A 20463-nucleotide genomic window follows, 5' to 3' on the forward strand; every position below is an offset into this window, starting at 1 on the left:
TTACTTGTTTAATGCTTTGAACAATTTTTGGTTCTTGTCACATTTAGCCATGAACAGCTCTCTCTCCTTCCACACACACACAGACTGCAACATGCCACCTTAGGCTGGCATTGCCAATAAACACAGCCTGACTAAAATACACATCAGGGACAATATGCCCAGGGGTCAAAGAGTGTGGTGCTGGAAAAGCACAGCAAGTTAGGCAGCAAAAAGGAGCAGGAGAGTCAACGTTTTGGGTGAAGGTCAAGATTAGAGTGGTGCTGGAAAAGCACAGCAGGTCAGGTAGCATCTGAGGAGCAGGACAGTGCCCGAAACGTCGATTTTCCTGTTCCTCGGATGCTGCCTGACCTGCTGTGCTTTTCTAGCGCGATACTTTCCAACTCTGAATCTCCAGCATCTGCAGTCCTTACTTTGGCTCAGGCCCATGGTCCATTTCATTCTGTGACTGAGCAGATCATAGAAAACACAAAATTAAACCTTAAATGATTCAAACTTCTTTACATTCCTGATGGATAAATGGAAGGAGTTTGAGAAGATGCTGGAATAATTCCAAATACCATTGGAATATTGATTAATTATGTAAGCAGTCAATGAAGTGCTCATGTCATTTCCCTCAGATTGGTCTGTGAAGTCCTGTTGGACCCATCATTCATGAGAATGTGAAGCATCGTCATTCTGTGTCAGGCAACTGAGGGAGCAGTGTCCTCGTGGGCAGACAAATGCAGAATTTCAATGAGAAGACGTAAAACTAAATGAAGAATACATGGTGTTGGGGGGTGGGGTGAATTGACCATTGGAGTGGAATTTTAACTCAGCACACATTGGCAAATGCTATTTTCCTCACTGACTAACCAAAGTGAAGCTTGATTTCTGCCCAACTTTCAAAGATGCTGTTGTTGGAGTCTCAGTGAGTTGTTGCAGTGCATCTTATTGATAGCACTGAGCTGCGACTGAATGTCAGTGATGGAGGAAGTGGATGTGTGTGGACTTGGTGCCAATCAAGCGGGCTGCCTTGTCCTGGATGGTGTCAAGCTTGTTGAGTGTTGTGGGAGCTGCACCCATCCAGGTAAGTGGGGAGTATTCCATCACACTCCTGACTTGTGCCTTGTTGGTTTTGGACAGACTCTGGGGAGTCAGGAGGTAAATTACTCACCACAGTATCCCTAGCCTCTGACCTGATGTTGTAACCATTATATTTCTGTTGCTAGTCCAGGTTAAGTTCTGATCAATGAGAATCCCAGGATGTTGATAGTGGGGGATTTAATAATGGCAATGCCTTTGGAGGCATTGAGAAATATTTCTTCTCAACCCTCCAATTTTTCCCACTATCTCTATTCAAGAATCTTCACACATTCCAGGATTAGACAGCTTGTTTCTTTAGCACTTCATACATGGTCTTCACCACCGACAGTCAGTAATGGCAGTGTGCGTTATCTACAAGGTGTGCTGTAGAAATTCATCAAGTCTTCTTCACTGCACTTTCTAAACCCTGGATCTCTTCCATCAAAAAGGACAAGAGCAGCAGATACATGGGAGCACCATCCTCCTGCGAGATCCCCCTCAAGCCACTCACCATTCTGAATGAATAAAAAAGAGATTCAAGCCTGTATTGATGTGTAATACTGTTTATTTGGATGTGTGATGTCTCTACAACAATCTCAACAATATCCTGGATTGAGCAATTCACTTGGCCATACGCTCTGCCATTTGGTTTGTGGTCAACTTTCTCTACCATGAGTCCACTCACACTGCCATTTATACAATCTACTGTTCCAACTCTTTTGGTAACATCATCCAGCTCCAGGACCTTGACCACCAAGAGGAATAAATGAAGCTAAATTAGTTCAAGATTCCTTCCATCTTACACACCATCCTGACAAGTGCCATTAGCTTAATTCTCTCAGTCAGGCCTCAGTGCTGGAGTGCCCAAAGCAACATGTGCAGGAAGTGTTCCATCTCTCTGGGGTAACCCATTGGAAATCAACCCCTCTATTCCTGGAAACCTAACAAAACTTAAAGATTTGAAAAAGTACGCAGAATTCTCCAATGTAATTGACTTTCATACCCAGGTTGACAGAAACAACAAATCAGATTTCTATCCTACAAATAGTCTCCAAATGCAGATAAACCATTATTAACAGTTGGCAAAAACTTGATTCACTACAACTCTAAACTCTTATAAACTGCCCCTATACACACATAGCCTGATACAGACGGGAGAAAAGAAGCATTGGTGTTATGGATGGAAGATCTGACTGGGAAAGCCATTTGTGATCCTTCTTCAGTGCAGTTTGCTATCAGAATGGTGCTTCTCAATCCTCCTTCTTCAGATACCTTCACTGGTTTCAAGGAGGCACAGGGACACTGATAAAACTCTCCAACATTTTAATTCAAAGGAACAGCTTATGGCAATCACAGAAGGAAAATAAATTGACTTTCTACAGATTTAAGTTGGATTTTAATGCAGATAAGAGAGACAGCTCCTGAATTTGCAAAGGTCTAGTGACATTTCACTATCTAATATCCCTGCTGTTTTGGCCCTAGCTGTTTGACTGCCTGGGAATCAATCACATTGCTGTTGGCAGGTAAAAGTCCTTTGTTATCAATAACTGGTCACTATTCCATAGACCAAACAGCTATCTGATGCTGGCTGAATAACCATTTCATCACAACTCTTGTGCCCAGCTAATCTGCAAATGGCTCTTCAACTATTGCTTGAAATAACAGATGTATAAAACAGTGCTTATGATGTGTCAGGTTTTTAAGAAGCGTGGAAATCCCTCAACAATCCTTGTTTTTTTTAAAAAATACATTTTCCATTTTAGTTCACAATGATAAATACAGAAAAATAAAAAAGCACAGTTTTACAGGAGCATAATTGATACAGTCCTCGAGCAAATTCAATCAACATTTACTGACAATAGCTTGGGATTAGCATTTAAACCATAACTCAGTATTAGTGTCATACTGACAAGGAAACACATCTTGGGGGAAAGGAGGGAGGGAACTGGACACTTTTGTTGAGGGAGACCAGGCTTATGAGAGGCATCAAGAAATCTGAACCATTGGTTGAAGCTGATCGAATGGTCTCAATGAGATAGAAACGTAACAGTCAAGTGAACAATTAGAAGTCAGGACTGTGGTTTTTAAGTAGATTTCACTTTCTCAAGATCTCTTTGTTCATTAAGCATAGACACGCACACATATACAATCCATTGTGAATTTAGTCTGAATTTGCATTGAAAGAATATTAAAATTACAATTGCTCCCTCCAGAATCTTTCAGTGTTTTGCTGAATCTGTTAAATTTTGTTAGAGAACATCTGACAGAAAAGATAAATTGTTTTAATCAGATTGTTTGCCCTGAAACATCTGAATTTCAGTGTAACTAATGACAGTGTGTGTTTGGTATGAAAATTGTATTGCTAAGCTTCATTGATCCATTTAATGAGAATATTTTACTGTCAGATATTGAATTAACACTTTTAAGAGATGTTTCTGTCCTCCTCAAGAAACCCGTGTTCAATTATTCATCAACTATACTCTCCTTCCTGAAAAATAATCCCCGTAGAAATATCTGGAATAATCTTATTAAATAGCTTGTTGTTGGCTTGTGCTGGAAGGAAGAGAAGAAGCTTGGGCCCTGAAATTACAACCAGACACTGGCATGGCAGAATAATATACTCCCCGAAAATCAAACTCTCCATTTCAAAAAGACAAAGAGAAGGATGTTGAATGTACTAAACGTTCAGTTGTTTGTGATCATTGGAAATTCTTTACCTTTAGAAGCAATTTTAAAATAGCTAGAATTAAGATGGAAGGTTGAGAAGTGGAGAGTGGGGCTAATTTTCAATTTGGGTGGATGGGTGAGGTACACATTACATCCATTTTTAATCCTAGCTGAGAAATGGGAGGCCAGATTCATTCCAATGTAAATAAAGAGTTAGGAGAATAACTATTGCTCACTGCAGATTGGAGCTGGGGCAAAGAATATGATAATTATTTTGTGAAATAAACTAGGACTTGCATAGTGAGAGGAGGCTATGAGAAAAGGGATAGATCTTCCTGGAACCAGGGCTGTCCCCAAAACTGTCTTCCAGACCTTCTGTTAGGAATCTGCAGCAACTGCTGTAAAGGCTATTTAACTCAATGCTTACGTTTTACAAATTCTGCCTGAAAATTGATCTGGCACCCCACGGCAGGTATTGATATGTGCCACATTGCCCAAGTGATGATGTAGGTGGGATTCAAGGAATAGCAGCCAGTCAGCTCCAAATAGGAATCCAATTTGACAGAGGGCTTCGAACATCAAGGGCAGTCACCAGAACAAGGAGAGGAAATCAGACCCGATAACAGAGAACAGAAAAGGCTCTTTGGGTGAGCTGCTAGTTCTGTATCTCTCTTCCCAGATGCTACATCCAGAATTTTCTGTCTCCATTACAGATTTCCAGAATTCGGAACATTTTGCTTTGATAAGAGAGTATTTTCAAATTGTAGATTGGAGCATTGACGAAAGTAGTGATCCATAAAATTGAGCACTTTGATCATGATTGACAGTCTCAAGGTTGGGAATTCTGTACAGGATAAGAATGGTCAGGTTTGCCTGCAGTATTTTCTTTTGGCAAGGGATGTGAACAAAATGTACAGCAGTCTCAAAGTTCTGTACAAGAGGCAGATCTGACCATCCCATGACAAGACTTCAGAATCTTCAAGAGGAACTATTCAGAAAAATAAAGCCTTGTTTGTGAACTGGTTGTAGTTCAATATTTTATTTTAACAATGTTTTTGTGTAATACATCACCTATCACCGCACTGGACTATGTCCTTCCAGCCTGAAGGTTGTTGTGAGCTGATGGTGTTTTGTGTAATGAAGATAACAAGGATCATGGTGACATTTCTCTTGCAAACTTGGTTTTTGGAGGACTGTAGGAGAAAGTGAGGACTGCAGATGCTGGAGATCAGAGCTGAAAATGTGTTGCTGGAAAAGCGCAGCAGGTCAGGCAGCATCCAAGGAGCAGGAGAATCGACATTTCGGGCATGAGCCCTTCTTCAGGAATGAGGAAAGTGTGCCACGCAGGCTAAGATAAAAGTTAGGGAGGAAGGACTTGGAGGAGGGGCATTGGGAATGCGATAGGTGGAAGGAGGTTAAGGTGAGGGTGATAGGCCAGAGTGGGGGTGGGGACGGAGAGGTCAGGAAGGAGATTGCAGGTTAGGAAGGTGGTGCTGAGTTCAAGGGTTGGGACTGAGACAAGGTGGAGGGAGGGGAAATGAGGAAACTGGAGAAATCTGAGTTCATCCCTTGTGGTTGGAGGGTTCCTAGGCGGAAGATGAGGCGCTCTTCCTCCAGCCGTCGTGTTGCTATGGTCTGGCGATGGAGGAGTCCAAGGACCTGCATGTCCTTGGTGGAGTGGGAGGGGGAGTTGAAGTGTTGAGCCACGGGGTGGTTGGGTTGGTTGGTCCGGGTGTCCCAGAGGTGTTCTCTGAAACGTCCCGCAAGTAGGCGGCCTGTCTCCCCAATATAGAGGAGGCCACATCAGGTGCAGCGGATGCAGTAAATGATGTGTGTGGAGGTGCAGGTGAAGTTGTGGTGGATATGGAAGGATCCCTTGGGGCCTTGGAGGGAAGTAAGGGGGGAGGTGTGGGCGCAAGTTTTGCATTTCTTGCAGTTGCAGGGGAAGGTTCGACAACCAGTACCTACAACAAATCCGACGCCTCCAGCAACAGACCTCCCTCCGATCCTCGGCTCCATGCTTGCAGCCATGCGCCGCTACCTACACTCCCTGCAATCAGCCCTACCCCAGCTCAGGACAACACTCTCCCAGACCTGTAAAGGTCCTGTACTCTTCTTCATCCACAGAAGAATCCATACACTAAACAAACAGTTCTTCCTAGCCATATCGGAAATTAAAGACAGTAAGTACCAAAAACTTTCATGTACTTACCTCCACACTCTGGGTTCCTCAACTGTTTCAGCATCTTCCATTGGCCTCCAAAATCACTCGGGCGCCATTAACCACGCGGCCGTTGCATCGCCCGCGGCAGCAACCGCCGCTGCGAACCATGACGTCACCTCCGCCCCCACAGACCATGCAGCCTCCGCGATTGCTGCCCAAACAACCGCCTCCACGATCGCCAGGACGACCATCGCCGACAGATTTGCGGCCTCCGCGGGGTCGACAGCCACCGGGAACAACACCGTATCTGCCATCGCCGCAGCCACTTCCGCCCCCAGTGACATCACTCACCTGCACAACGACCACGCCGCATGCGTCCCCACCCCCACGCCAATCTCCGTCTCCACGCTGAACCCCACCCCCGCCCTGATCTCTGTCCCCACCCCCACGCCTAACCCCACCTCCACTCCCAACGCCAATCCCACACCAGGTCCTAGCTCCCAATCCTGCCGTGTTTTCACCATCCCTCCAGACCTATCCCTCTCTGAGGATGAAAGATCAGTCCTCAGCAGAGGCCTCACCTTCATCCCCCAACGCTCTCGGATTAACGAGTTCAACATGCAGGGAGACATGGAACATTTCTTCCGCCGCCTTCGCCTCCGCGCCTACTTCTTCAACCAGGACTCTCGCCCACCCTCTGACAACCCCTTCTCCCACCTCCAACACACCCCATCCACCTGGACACCCCGTGCTGGCCTCTTACCTGCCCTCGATCTCTTCATATCCTACTGCCGCCGCGACATTAACCGCCTCAACTTCTCCACCCCTCTCACCCACTCCAACCTCTCACCCTTGGAACGTGCAGCCCTCCACTCACTCCATTCCAACCCAAACCTCACTATCAAACCGGCAGACAAGGGAGGCGTGGTAGTAGTTTGGCGCACCGACCTTTACACCGCTGAGGCTAAATGCCAGCTCGCGGACACCTCCTTCTACTGCCCCCTTGACCATGACCCCACCTCCCACCACCAAACCATCATCTCCCAGACCATCCACAACCTCATCACCTCAGGGGATCTCCCATCCACCACCTCCAACCTGATAGTTCCACAACCCCTCACCGCCCGTTTCTACCTCCTGCCCAAAATCCACAAACCTGACTGCCCCGGCCGACCCATTGTCTCAGCCTGCTCCTGCCCCACCGAACCCATCTCTGCATACCTCGACACGGTCCTGTCCCCCTTAGTCCAAGAATTCCCCACCTACGTTCGGGACACCACCCACGCCCTCCACCTCCTCCATGATTTTCGCTTCCCTGGTCCCTAACGCCTTATCTTCACCATGGACATCCAGTCCCTGTACACCTCCATCCCCCATCACGAAGGACTTAAAGCCCTCCGCTTCTTCCTTTCCCACCGTACCAACCAGTACCCTTCCACTGACACGCTCTTTCGACTGACTGAACTGGTCCTCACTCTTAACAACTTCTCTTTCCAATCCTCCCACTTCCTCCAAACCAAAGGAGTAGCCATGGGCACCCGCATGGGCCCCAGCTATGCCTGCCTCTTCGTAGGATATACGGAACAGTCTATCTTCCGCAGCTACACTGGCACCACCCCCCATCTTTTCCTCCGCCACATCGATGACTGTATCGGCGCTGCCTCGTGCTCCCACGAGGAAGTTGAACAGTTCATCCACTTTACCAACACCTTCCACTCTGACCTCAAATTTACCTGGACCATCTCAGACTCCTCCCTCCCCTTCCTAGACCTCTCCATTTCTATCTCCATTTCTATCATTTGCTATAAACCGACCGACTCCCAGACGTGGTTGACAATGCTCTCCACCGCATCTCCTCCACTTCCCGCTCCTCTGCCCTTGAGCCCTGCCCCTCCAATCGCCACCAGGACAGAACCCCACTGGTCCTCACCTACCACCCCACCAACTTCCATATACATCGTATCATACGTCGTCATTTCCGCCACCTCCAAACGAACCCCGCCACCAGGGATATATTTCCCTCCCCTCCCCTATCAGCGTTTCGAAAAGACCACTCCCTCTGTGACTCCCTTGTCAGGTCCACCCCCGCCCCCCGACCAACCCAACCTTCACTCCTGGCACCTTCCCCTGCAACCACAAGAAATGCAAAACTTGCGCCCAGACCTCCCCCCTTACTTCCCTCCAAGGCCCCAAGGGATCCTTTCATATCCGCCACAAATTCACCTGCACCTCCACACACATCATTTACTGCATCCACTGCACCCGATGTGGCCTCCTCTATATTGGGGAGACAGGCCGCCTACTTGTGGAACGTTTCAGAGAACACCTCTGGGACACCTGGGACAACCAACCCAACCACCCAGTGGCTCAACACTTCAACTCCCCCTCCCACTCCACCAACAACATGCAGGTCCTTGGACTCCTCCATCACCAGACCATAGCAACATGACTGCTGGAGGAAGAGCGCCTCATCTTCCACCTAGGAACCCTCCAACCACAAGGGATGAACTCAGATTTCTCCAGTTTCCTCATTTCCCCTCTCCCCACCTTGTCTCAGTCCCAACCCTCGAACTCCGTACCACCTTCCTAACCTGCAATCTTCTTCCTGACCTCTCCGCCCCCACCCCCACTCCGGCCTATCACCCTCACCTTATCACCCTCACCTTAACCTCCTTCCACCTATCACATTTCCAATGCCCCTCCCCCAAGTCCCTCCATCCTACCTTTTATCTTAGCCTGCTTGGCACACTCTCCTCATTCCTGAAGAAGGGCTCATGCCCGAAATGTCGATTCTCCTGCTCCTTGGATGCTGCCTGACCTGCTGCACTTTTCCAGCAACACATTTTAAGTTTTGGAGGACTGTGTTGGTTTATTGTCGAGAGTGTGTTGCTGGAAAATCACAGCAGGTCAGGCAGCATCCGAGGAGCAGGAGAATTGACCTTTCAGCAATAACCCTTCATCAGGAAACTCATTCCTGATGAAAATTCTCCTGCTCCTCAGGTGCTGCCTGACCCGATGTACTTTTCCAGCAGCACACTTACAATTCTGATCTCCTGCATCTGCATTCGTCACTTTCTCCCAGTGCTGGTTTTTTTGTCTGTTTCAATGATGAAGAACGCTGACCGTGTCTCAATCTGACAAGTGAGCTGAGTTTTGTGCAGCAAGTGGTGTCTGTTGTGTTATGTAGGAGATTCCAGTCTGGAGATGTCTTTATTTACTCGATACATGATTGAGCGAGTTATCTAATGAAGAAAAGTTGGCTTGTTTCCACTAGAATGTAGAACACTTAGGGGTAACTTGATTAAATGGCCTTGCCAAGGTAAATGTGGAAAGGATAAATCCCCCTTTGGGTCAGTCCAGAACAGGGGGACACTGTTTAAATTTAGGGTCATCCTTTTAGGACAGAGATTAGATTAGATTCGATTTGATTCCCTACCATGTGGAAACAGGCCCTTCAGCCCAACAAGTCCACACTGACCCTCCGAAGAGTAACCCACACGGACCCATTTCCCTCTAACTAATGCACCTAACACTATGGGCAATTTAGAGTGGCTGATTCACCTGACCTGCACAATGATGAGGGAATGTTTTTGATCTCTCAGATGGTTTTGTGACTTCCAATGTCTCATCCTTAGAAGGAGGTGGAGGTGGGCCTGCTGAATAATTTTTAAGAAAGAAGGAGACCGATTCTTGTTGGATGATCAAGGCTGAATGGGAATTTGGAATTTAAAAGAAAACAGACCAGCCATTGAATCCGACTGAGTGACAGACTGGTATCTTTGCAGACATGTTCACACCCAGTTCTGCAAGTGGTCCTTGCACATTCCTTTTACTCACTCATGGGACATGGGCATCTCTGGTTAGGTCAGTAATTGTCACCCATCCCTAATTACCCAGAGGTTTATTTAGAGTCAACCACATTGCTGGAGTTACATGTAGGCCAGACCAGGGCTTTTCTGGAAATATTCAATATTTCTTGAATATTCTGTTGCAGTTTCTCTTGCATCTCTCTAGTATCTGACTGAATCCATTCATTGTGACTAGTGTGAGGTCACAGCATGTTGGTAGACCTGCACTTATTGGGCCAATAGTTTCTATGGTGTAGAACATTGTGATATCCAGGCACATTGATTGCACTAACCCTCCTGCATTATCCATCCTGCATATTCTGTTGGTAATTTGTTGTGTGCTCCATGTTTTCACAACTAAATATTTCTGTGTGGTTTCCAATGTCACACATAAATGTCTTGTGGAATTTCAGAGCTACCTTATTGACTGTTATCTCAGTGTCAACCTTAGCCAACAATAAACAAACAGAAAACCCCATCATTTTTGTAAATACTTTGGATGGTATGATGGTGTTGGTGTTTTCCACATGGTAACAGTGTGAAACATGCTCTCACCACTCAGTCTTGTCATGTACATTGTCAGATCCCACCCTGTCTATCACCTTGAGTATACTCTTTGATAGGACAGTCTTCATCACAGCTTGAGTATGCTCCTTGTGTATGGTGTGATAGGGTCAGTGCTCTGCTATTTTAGCTGCAGGATCCTTTGTCAATTGCCTTTTCTGCCAGAAGCCTCTCAAAATTGATTGAAAGTTGATCATTTTCTCCATGCATGCAGAAGGCCACACATTCCACACAACTTGCTATGTGTGGCCGTTCTTGTGAACATCGAGTTTGTACTTAGGACCAGTTAGTTCCACCAACCTGTGCGGAATCATGCTTGAGGCTGAACCTGTCTGTTTGCAATTCTGGTGACATGTTCGACTCCAAGACAAGTTTCTGATTGCCTTTCCAGTAGCAAGATGATTCATTTCCATCTCTGTAACATCATCTGACCCTGCTCATGCTGCAGCTGTCCTGCTGCTGAGACTCTCATCTCTGCCTACATTATCTCCAAAACAATCTGATCTTCTGATTTCTTCACATCCCCTGATCTCCTACATTCTACACTTTGTAAATTTAAGGTTATCCAAAACTTTGCTGTCTATCTCCCGCCTCACACCAAGTCCAGCGCTTATTGCCCCAGCTCAAGTAACATTCTCATCTTTATTCTCAAATCATTCCAGGATCTCATTGGTCTTTTATTATCTTCTCGGATATATCTGTGGGACATTAATTGTAGCAAGCTTGTCGGTCTGAATGGCGTACTCCTGCCTCTGGTTTTGATGTTTCCAACTTCCATCACTCCCATTCAGCTGCTCAGGCCCTAAGATCTGGATTTCTCTTTCCACCTCCTCTTTCCACCTTTTGGATACTCCTTAATCTAAATTTAGTGTCTATCAATTCATGGCTCATTGCTGAACTGTATTAGGATCCCATGAAGTCCCATTTATTTCATAAATGTCAATTTTACACAGTTTTCCCCAGTGTTCATCCTGAGGATTGATCCTAATACACATTATTTCTCCTTAGCTTCACCTGTCGCAAGGCAACATTCTTTTTACAAAGAAAACAGAACAGTACAGCAGAGGAACAGGCCCTTCAGTCCACTGAGACTGCACCTTCCGAAACTAAAATCCTTCTGCCTTTAAGCGGGCTGTATCTTTTGATTCCTGCTTATTCATGTATCTGTCCAGATGCCTCTTAAATGTTTCTGTTGCAGCTACCTCCACCACCTCCTGTGGTAGTACATTCCAGGCATTTATCACCCTCTGTGTAAAAGAAGCTACCTTTCCCATCTCTTTTTAAACTTACCTCCCCCACACCTTCTACCTTGACCCTATGTCCCTTGACCCTATGTCCCTTGACCATATGTCCCTTGACCCTATGTCCCCTAGTCATTGATATTTCTACCCTGGGAAAAAGATTCCAACTTTCTATTCTATCCAGGCCTCTCATAAGTTTGTAACCTTCTATCAGATTGCCATTCATTCTTCAATGTTCAAGTGAAAACAAATCAAGTTTCTCCAATCTCTCCTCATAGCTAATGCCCTCCAAACCAGGCCAAATCCTGACAAACCCTTTCCAAAGCCTCCACATTCTTCTGGTGGTGTGGTAACCAAAACTACACAATATTCCAAACATAGCCAAACTAACGTTCTACACAGCTACCACCTGACTTGCCAATTGTTGTACTCCATGGCCCAACCGATGTAAGTATGTGATACACCTTCTTGACCTCCTTATCAACTTGCGTTGCCACTTTCAGGGAACTGTGCACCTGTATGCCAAGATCTCTCTGTATATTGATCCTACTGGTGGTTCTGTCATTTACTGTATCCTTACCTCCTGCATTAGATTTTACAAGATATAATAATCCCTGTCAAGGTCCAAGCAATCTCCTACCCTGCCTTCCTCAATTTCCTGGGGTACACTGTATCAGCCCCTGTGGACTTATCATAGAATCCCTACAGTGTGGGAGCAGACCATCTGACTCATCAAGTACGCACCAACAATCTGAAGAGAGCCTCACCCAAACCCACCCCATTACCCTCCCCTGTCCCTGTGATTCTGCACTTCTCATGTCTAATCCAATCAGTCTGTATATCCCTGGACACTATGGGCAATTGAGCATGGCCAATTCACCTAACCTGAACATCTTTGGATTGTGGGAGGGAAACAGAGCACCCGGAGGAAATCCACGGGGAGAATGTGCAAACTCCACACAGACAGTCACCTGAAGCTGGAATTGAACATAGGTCCCTGGTGTTGTGAGGCAGCAGTGCTAACCACTGAGCCAGCGCTCCACCTCAGTGTTTTTCAAGACAGCCAGGTCTATCTCCTTCTTAATATAAACATGCTCCAGAATACCAACGTACCCCGCCCTGTTCTGATCATCATCTGTGTTCTTCTCTTTGGTGAATACTGAAGGACCTCACCCTCCTCCTTTAGCTCCACATTTAAATTCCCTCCTTTATCATTGAGTAGGCCTACACTTTCCCTCGCTACCCTCTTGCTCCTTATGTTAATATGAAATGCCTTGGGATTTCTCTTAATCCTGTTTGCCAGTGACATTTCATTTTGATTTAATAACTTTCTGCTTGACCATTACCAGCTAGAGTGTCTTCAGGTCAGTTTCCCTATTCCATATGGATCAGTGCCTTGAGCGTTTATTACTCCTGAGGCTAAATTAAACAATTTGTCCATAACTTAGTTTCTCGAGGTATGAGGCCCACTCTTCAGTGCATTTCTGTCAGAACAAGTCATAACATTCAAGGCTTTGGGCCAAGTGCTGGGAAGGGAGGCTTTTGTTGGTGCAGACTCAATGGGCCGAAGGGCATAAAAAATGTTATTTTAGTTCAACTCATGATGAACTCTGACTGTAATTAGTTTTGATGGAACTAGTTTATTCAAAAGTTGATGTCACTTGAAATGGTACCTAATGACAACTTTTATCATGTTGTTGATGTTTGAAAAGAGAAGATGATTGCCCAATTTAGATTTATCAATTTTCTAAAGAGAGGCCAATTATGGGAAAATTCCTATGTTGAGGAGTTGAAAGGCAAACAGACTTGCACTTTCCATGATCACCACTTTATATCCATGTTCTCAGCTTAATGCTTGTGGAACTCAACAAATTAGTTTTACTCATCAAACAAACAAAAGAGTTACATTTGAGATTAGAAAGAATTGAAGGGTAAAAAAAGTCCTTACCTGCACAGGCAAATTTAAAGACAGCTGCCATTCAGGGTCTTTGCATATTGTTCTCTTGTCTGGATGGTAGGGTAAGCTGGAAAACCAAACCTTCACAAATCAGTGAAGGGGTTAACACGGAGTATTGTCTCTGTGTTGGGCGGTCTCTCACATCAGTCCCTGACCAACCAGGCACTTCACTGGAGTATAAAGCAGTTCATTGGACTAGAATCTGGGAAAAAAGTGGGGTACTGGTAACGTCACTAAACTAGTAACCCAGACCCCCCCCCAACCCAATGTTCTGGGAATCTCAGTTCAAATCATGCTTTGGTAAGTCGGATAGTGAAGAAGGTGTTTGGTATGCTTTCCTTTATTGGTCAGAGTATTGAGTACAGGAGTTGGGAGGTCATGTTGCGGCTGTAAAGGACATTGGTTAGGCCACTGTTGGAATATTATGTGCAATTCTGGTCTCCTTCCTATCGGAAAGATGTTGTGAAACTTGAAAGGGTTCAGAAAAGATTTACAAGGATGTTGCCAGGATTGGAGGATTTGAGCTATAGGGAGAGGCTGAACAGGCTGGGGCTGTTTCCCAGGAGCGTCAGAGGCTGAGCGGTGACCTTATAGAGGTTTACAAAATAATGAGGGGCATGGATAGGATAAATAGGCAAAGTCTTTTCCCTGGGGTGGGGGAGTCCAGAACTAGGGGGCATAGGTTTAGGGAGAGAGGGGAAAGATATAAAAGAGACCCTAAGGGGCATCTTTTTCATGCAGAGGGTGGTACGTGTATGAAATGAGCTGCCAGAGGATGTGGTGGAGGCTGGTACAATTGCAACATTTAAGAGGCATTTGGATGGGTATATGAATAGGAAGGGTTTGGAGGGATATGGGCCGGGTGCTGGCAGCTGGGACTAGATTGGGTTGGGATATCTGGTCGGCATGGACGGGTTGGACCGAAGGGTCTGTTTCTATGCTGTACATCTCTATGACTCTAAATGGTGAAATTAAAAATTACAGCTAAGGAAAAAGCTGGCTGAATGTCAATTTTTATTAAACCCCACATGGATCTCACCGGTGCCCTTTCGGGAAGAAAATCTGCCATCCTCACCCTGCCTGGTCGACAGGTGACTCCAGAACAACAGAAATGCAGTTACCTTTTAACTGTCCTATGGTGATGTTCATGAGTGTTTTTTGTTTAAAGGAATTGTGAAGAGTTTGGGGTAAGCAGGTTGGACACTTACCTGGAAAAGGTTACTTTTTGTTTTGTTTGATCACGATATGTAGACATCACTGGCTAGGCCAACACTTATTACCATCCATAATTGCCCAGAGGACAGTTAAGAGTCAACCACATTGCTGTGGAGTCACATGTAGGTCATGCATCCAAGGAACCGGAGAATCGACATTTCGGGCATAAGCCCTTCTTCAGGAATTGCTCCTGCTCCTTGGATTCTGCCTGACCTGCTGCGCTTTTCCAGCAACACATTTTCAGCTCTGATCTTCAGCATCTGCAGTCCTCACTTTCTCCTCACATGTAGGTCAGACAAGGTAAGGATGTAGATTTCTTTCCCCGAAGGATATTAAAGGTTTCAAGGTCCCCCCCTCCAAAATTATTTCTCTGGAGTGAATGATGACCTGCAATACTAATAAATGTCTGAATCAGTGGGCTGATCATAAAAATTGGTCAGGATTTTTGAAATAGTCCATGACTATTCCAATAACCAATCTCTGAACAGAAACCTCTGTGAAAATATAGCCTTAACTTCATTTCTGCTTTATTGTAATGAGAATTCATATTCCACCATCAGATGTACAGCTCCCCAGACACGAGCCCAACATTAAATTAACTTTTTTTGTCACCACAAACACAGTTTTCAAACTCCCAGCTATAGTTTTCAGTGGGAAATATTGAGTTTTAACAAATTATTTCCCTGACTGTATCCTCGCAAATGAGGTTGGAACATTTGTCAGCATATGAAGAAGTGAATGCAAGCAATGCTTTAAGAAAGATTAGCAATCCTTTTCCAAAATTGTCAGTGAACCACACTCTGACAATTACGAACAAAAAGCCTTCACGTTTTTTCGCATCTAAAGCAGTGATCAAACATTTTGTTTCCTGCATACTTCAAAAAAAAAGTCTTTGGAGAACAACTAAGATTTGACAGAAAACCTGAAAACCAACTTCAGTGTGGAATGAGGGTACAAGGTAAAATTGTTATTGTCTTACTAGTGTAAAGGGCTGTTGTCTTATTGGAAGGTTTAACCTGAGGGTCACCACACCCCTGGGGAGGGCAGAGGTTGAGAAGGACAGTCCTTCAGGGTAACCTCAGCCAGTGTCAGCATTGAATGCATGCTATTTACACACAGTCATTGAGAAAACATTTGCTGATCTGACATCCCTGAGTACTGGAAAGACACAGCAATGTGTCCCAGATAGAGTCGACATCACCAACTCCTACCTAGCAAGATGTCGCAAGAGGGGGACAACTTTAAAGATAATCAAAATAAAGGTGTGAATATATTTTGTACAAAAGGAACAGCAGGAGGTTATTCAGCCTACAGTGTCTCTCCTCATTGAAGAAAAACTAGCAATGTTGATTCCACGTTCCTGCCCTTGGCCCTGCAGGTCATGGGTATTTAAATAAGTATCCATATGGTTTGTGTGGCCATGCGGTTTGTAGCTCCAGGTTCTCTCCTGCATTTTGGAGAGATGCTTTTCTTGTCTCTGCTGGTACCACCTGACATGTCATGTTTTCCCCATCTATGGCAGCTGTCAGATTTTACACGATTGCACAGACTTGTTCTCCCTGTCAGTACACTGGTTTTGTTAGTACAAAATATTCTTCATAGTCTCTGCATATGACTGATGGCATGGCATACATCCTTTTCTCATTATTTTATCCAAATTACTTTTGATGCAGGTTTCTGCCTTAAGCTGCCTTTCAGACACAGAGATCCAGGTTTCTACCGCCTACTGGATGCAACCCATCCCTCTAATCCTTACATCCCCTAGACACTGTTACACTAACTAGGCTGTCCCTATTTTATCTCAATCAGTCCTTTGTTTTATACAAATCAATGAAGCTAATCCTCAGTCTCCTCTGTTTTAAGGTTGAACAGACCATCCTTTATTGCTGCACACTACAAGTCTCCTGTCCTGGCAACATGCTGGGAAACATCCTCCATGCCCTCTCCAGTATAATCACATCTTTCTGTGATGTGGTCGGGAAAACTGCCCACTGTTTTTACACTGTGGCTGAGTCCAGCGTAACCTAGACCCTATTATGTTCAAGCTTTTAGTTAATAAAGGGCAGCTTGTCAAGTACCTTCTTAACCACCGTTTCAACAAGTCCTGCTACCTTTAAGCATTAGTGGATAGCCACTCCAATTCATTCTCTTTTTCCACATGACTTATGACCATACTGTTTATTGGGATTTCTCTGACCATACTTCACTAACCACAATGCATTACCTTGTTTCAATGCATTGAATTCCAATTTAAGACTTCTGAATCCAGTGGAGTAGCTTTCAATGCCTCCCGCAGTTTGAAAGCTTTCCTGCTCACTGCCGATTTTGGTGTCATCTGATAACTCATTACATCCCAATCACTTGAGTCTAAATCACTGGATATGAACTACAAAGCAAACCAAAACTATGAAACAAATAAAAGGTACAAACAAAAAGCTGAAGGTCTCCATTGATTACTCAGGTTAATGAGGCATGAAACTACACGCTAACATTGTCATAGCTTTCTTCATAGATGCAGCAAAACTTCCTGTTCGCAAACGATACATGCTATCAGTCTCTCTTTATAAGTGCCCTAGTTGTTAATCATACACTGCTGTTCATGTGTGTATTAGAACAAAACAATTAATAAATAATAATTAATATAAAAATCATATCATTAACCTTGAATCTTCTTCTTAAAGTTTCCTATTAATCTGACATCAAGTTGCCTTCCTGTTAGTCCCCTTCTGTTGAACTATTTTAGCCTTTGGCTGATTCCTAATTTTTAAAAAATATTTTCCTTAACCGTGCTAACTGTAATTGAATTATGATCATTATCACAAAACTACTCACCTGTTGTTTCTCCTTCTTAATGCTCATTATTTCTGAAATTAAATCTAGAATTACCAGCCACCCCACAATCCCCATCACTGTGCCCTCCTTGGGCTTGTCACAGACCTAGTTGAAGAGGTTTGGCTCAATGTCATTCAGACATTCTGTGCACATTGTACCTCTTACACTCGATCCCAGTCAACATTAGAGTCATTGAAATCCCCTGGGTTTGCAATTATATTTGAGTGCCTGGATGGGTGTAACTCCAGCAACACTTAAGGAGCTTGATCATCCAGGACAAAGCAGCTGTTTAATTGGCACCACATCCAAAAACATCCAGTCCCCCCACCACTGATGCTCAGTAGCAACAGTGTGTACTATTTACAAGATGCACTGCAGAAATTCCCCAAAGATCCTCAGACAGCACTTCTAACTACACAACCACTTCCATCTAGAAGGACAAAGGCAGCAGATACTTGGGGACATCATCATCTGCAAGTTTCCCTCTAAGCCATTCATCATCCTGACTTGGATATACAAGTATATCACCATTCTTTAATTGTCATTGGGTCAAAATCCTGGAATTTCCTCCCTAATAGCAGTGGTTCACAAAGGTAGCTCACCACCACCTTCTCAAGGGGAAATTAGGAATGGACAGTAAATGTTGACTTCTGTCCTGTAGGTGAATAAAGAAAAGGATTCTTCTTTGAAACATGTGAGTTTGAGTTCTGAAGAGTCATTGGATTTAAAACATGAATGCCATTTCTCTCTGCACAAAGGCTGCCCGACCTGTTGAGTTTCTTCAGCAATCAGAAAATTCACCATGGTGGCAATGAATAGCCATGGGATGGAATTTCCATCAGTCACCAGCTGCCTAGAAAAACCCACACATAACTCAAGTATGGAGCACAAGGCAAGCCACCATTGTCCTGATCCTCTCGCTCATGCTTTCCTCCAATGATGCTCCTGGTGAGGGGATAAGATTCTACTCCTGTCTCAAGTTCTTCCCCATTTCTAATAAAATACAACATTTGCAAATGCTGTGAGGTCATGGAGTTCAATAAGTGTAATTCTCCAAACTGGAACATGGGAACATGGTATGACTGGGGCATTGCTGTTTGCTGAGATATCAAGCCTTATGAGACTGTACAGCTCAGTTGTTATTTTGGCAGAGATTTACAAAGAACAAAGAACAAAGAAGATTATAGCGCAGGTCCTCCAAGCCTGTGCCAATCCAGATCCTCTGTCTAAACCTGTAGCTTATTTTCTAAAGATCTGTATCCCTTTGCTCCCTGCCCGTTCATGTATCTGTCTAGTTACATCTTAAATGACCCTATCGTGCCCGCCCTCTACCACCTCCGCTGACAACGTCTTCCAGGCACCCACCACCCTCTGCTTAAAGAACTTTCCACTCATATCTCCCCTACACCTTTTCCCTCTCACTTTGAACTCATGACCCCTAAAAATTGAGACCCCTACTTTGGGACAAAAGCTTCTTGCTACCCACCCTGCCTATTACTCTCATGGTTTTGGAGACCTCAAACAGATCCCCCCTCAATCTTTGTCTTTCTAATGAAAATAATCTGAATCTACTCAACCTCTCTTCATAGCTCTACAAAAACTTATGCAATGTGTGAGTGTAAATGAGTCAGAGATATATTGTATTCTCTAGGTTGGCAGTAAATTGGCAAAGTTGATTACCCATCCATTTCGGGACCGTGGTGATTGGCATCACCTAGCAAGAAAAGTCGGAAGAGGAACAAACAGGAGAAGGCCATTCAGCCCTTTAACTGTGTACCAGCATTCATTTGGATTGGTGACCTATAACGGAAGGCTGACCTTTCACCATTGATCTATACCCTCATTCAGCTGCCTGCTTTGGTTTTGCAAAAATGTACCTCCTTGCTGAACAAAACAAAAATTGAGATTTCTATTGACGACCCCCCCCACTCCCCACCAACTCCCCAGCTCTGGATCAGGGAGATGTGGATTTCCAACTACACTGTCTGTGAGGGACTTATTCAAATACTATTTGTGAAGAACCTGGTTGCAATTAGGCAGTTCCAACCCCTCATTTTTGTCGTCTCCCCCCAGACCCCACCTGATGAATTAATTTCCCTCAGTCCACCCGATGGAATCTTTCAATGATCTTAAATAGTTCAATTCGATCAGCAGCTTTCAATCCCCTGCATTGGTGGAATCTGGAGACCAGTCACATTTGAGACGCATTGCAGTGTCTTTCGGAGTGTTTCAAATGTGCCTTTAACCCTGACTGTGACCTTGACCCTGTTAATGATCATGGGGTCGGATTAGTTGGGTCTCTTGCTGACTCTCTGTGAGAGCAGGGTCTGATTGACTGTGCAGGGGAGCAGTTCAGGAGCTATTTTAATACAATACCTTTCCTATTTTCTCCTTAGCCCTGAGCAGGTGCAGCTGACAGGAAGAGCTGCTTCTGTTTAATTCTGCTGCTATCGGCTGTGTCTAAACCATAGCAAGCGATTCTCTAATTAACCATTTACTGAGGCTCTTGGCATTCACGGAGCAGAATCTGCCTCGTGTCTGGTCACAGTGGATCTAAAGAAGATAAATGGATTCAGTGATGTCTGTTCCTAATTAACGTCAGCGGTTGGTAAGTGGGTGATGGAGCTCTTGGCCTGCTCACCAAGATTCGGGGATTTCTGAACTCGAGAATGCTTCATCCCCAGCTGGGCATGTATGAATTAAATTCATTGTTTCTGTCACTTCCAGACATTGTGACATTCTGCAGAAAATAAAGCATCAATCTTCCCAGAGTCAAAGAAAATCTGTGCAGTAAACAAGGAAACTGTCAAATAACACCTGCATGATTATAAACATGTCCAAAAGAAAATGATGACATGTGATCATAGAAAGGCCAGAAAGAATCAAACAGTAAGATGTTCAAGCATCTGCCTG

Source organism: Chiloscyllium punctatum, chromosome 20 (genome assembly GCF_047496795.1).
Source record: "Chiloscyllium punctatum isolate Juve2018m chromosome 20, sChiPun1.3, whole genome shotgun sequence".
Classification (NCBI taxonomy): domain Eukaryota; kingdom Metazoa; phylum Chordata; class Chondrichthyes; order Orectolobiformes; family Hemiscylliidae; genus Chiloscyllium; species Chiloscyllium punctatum.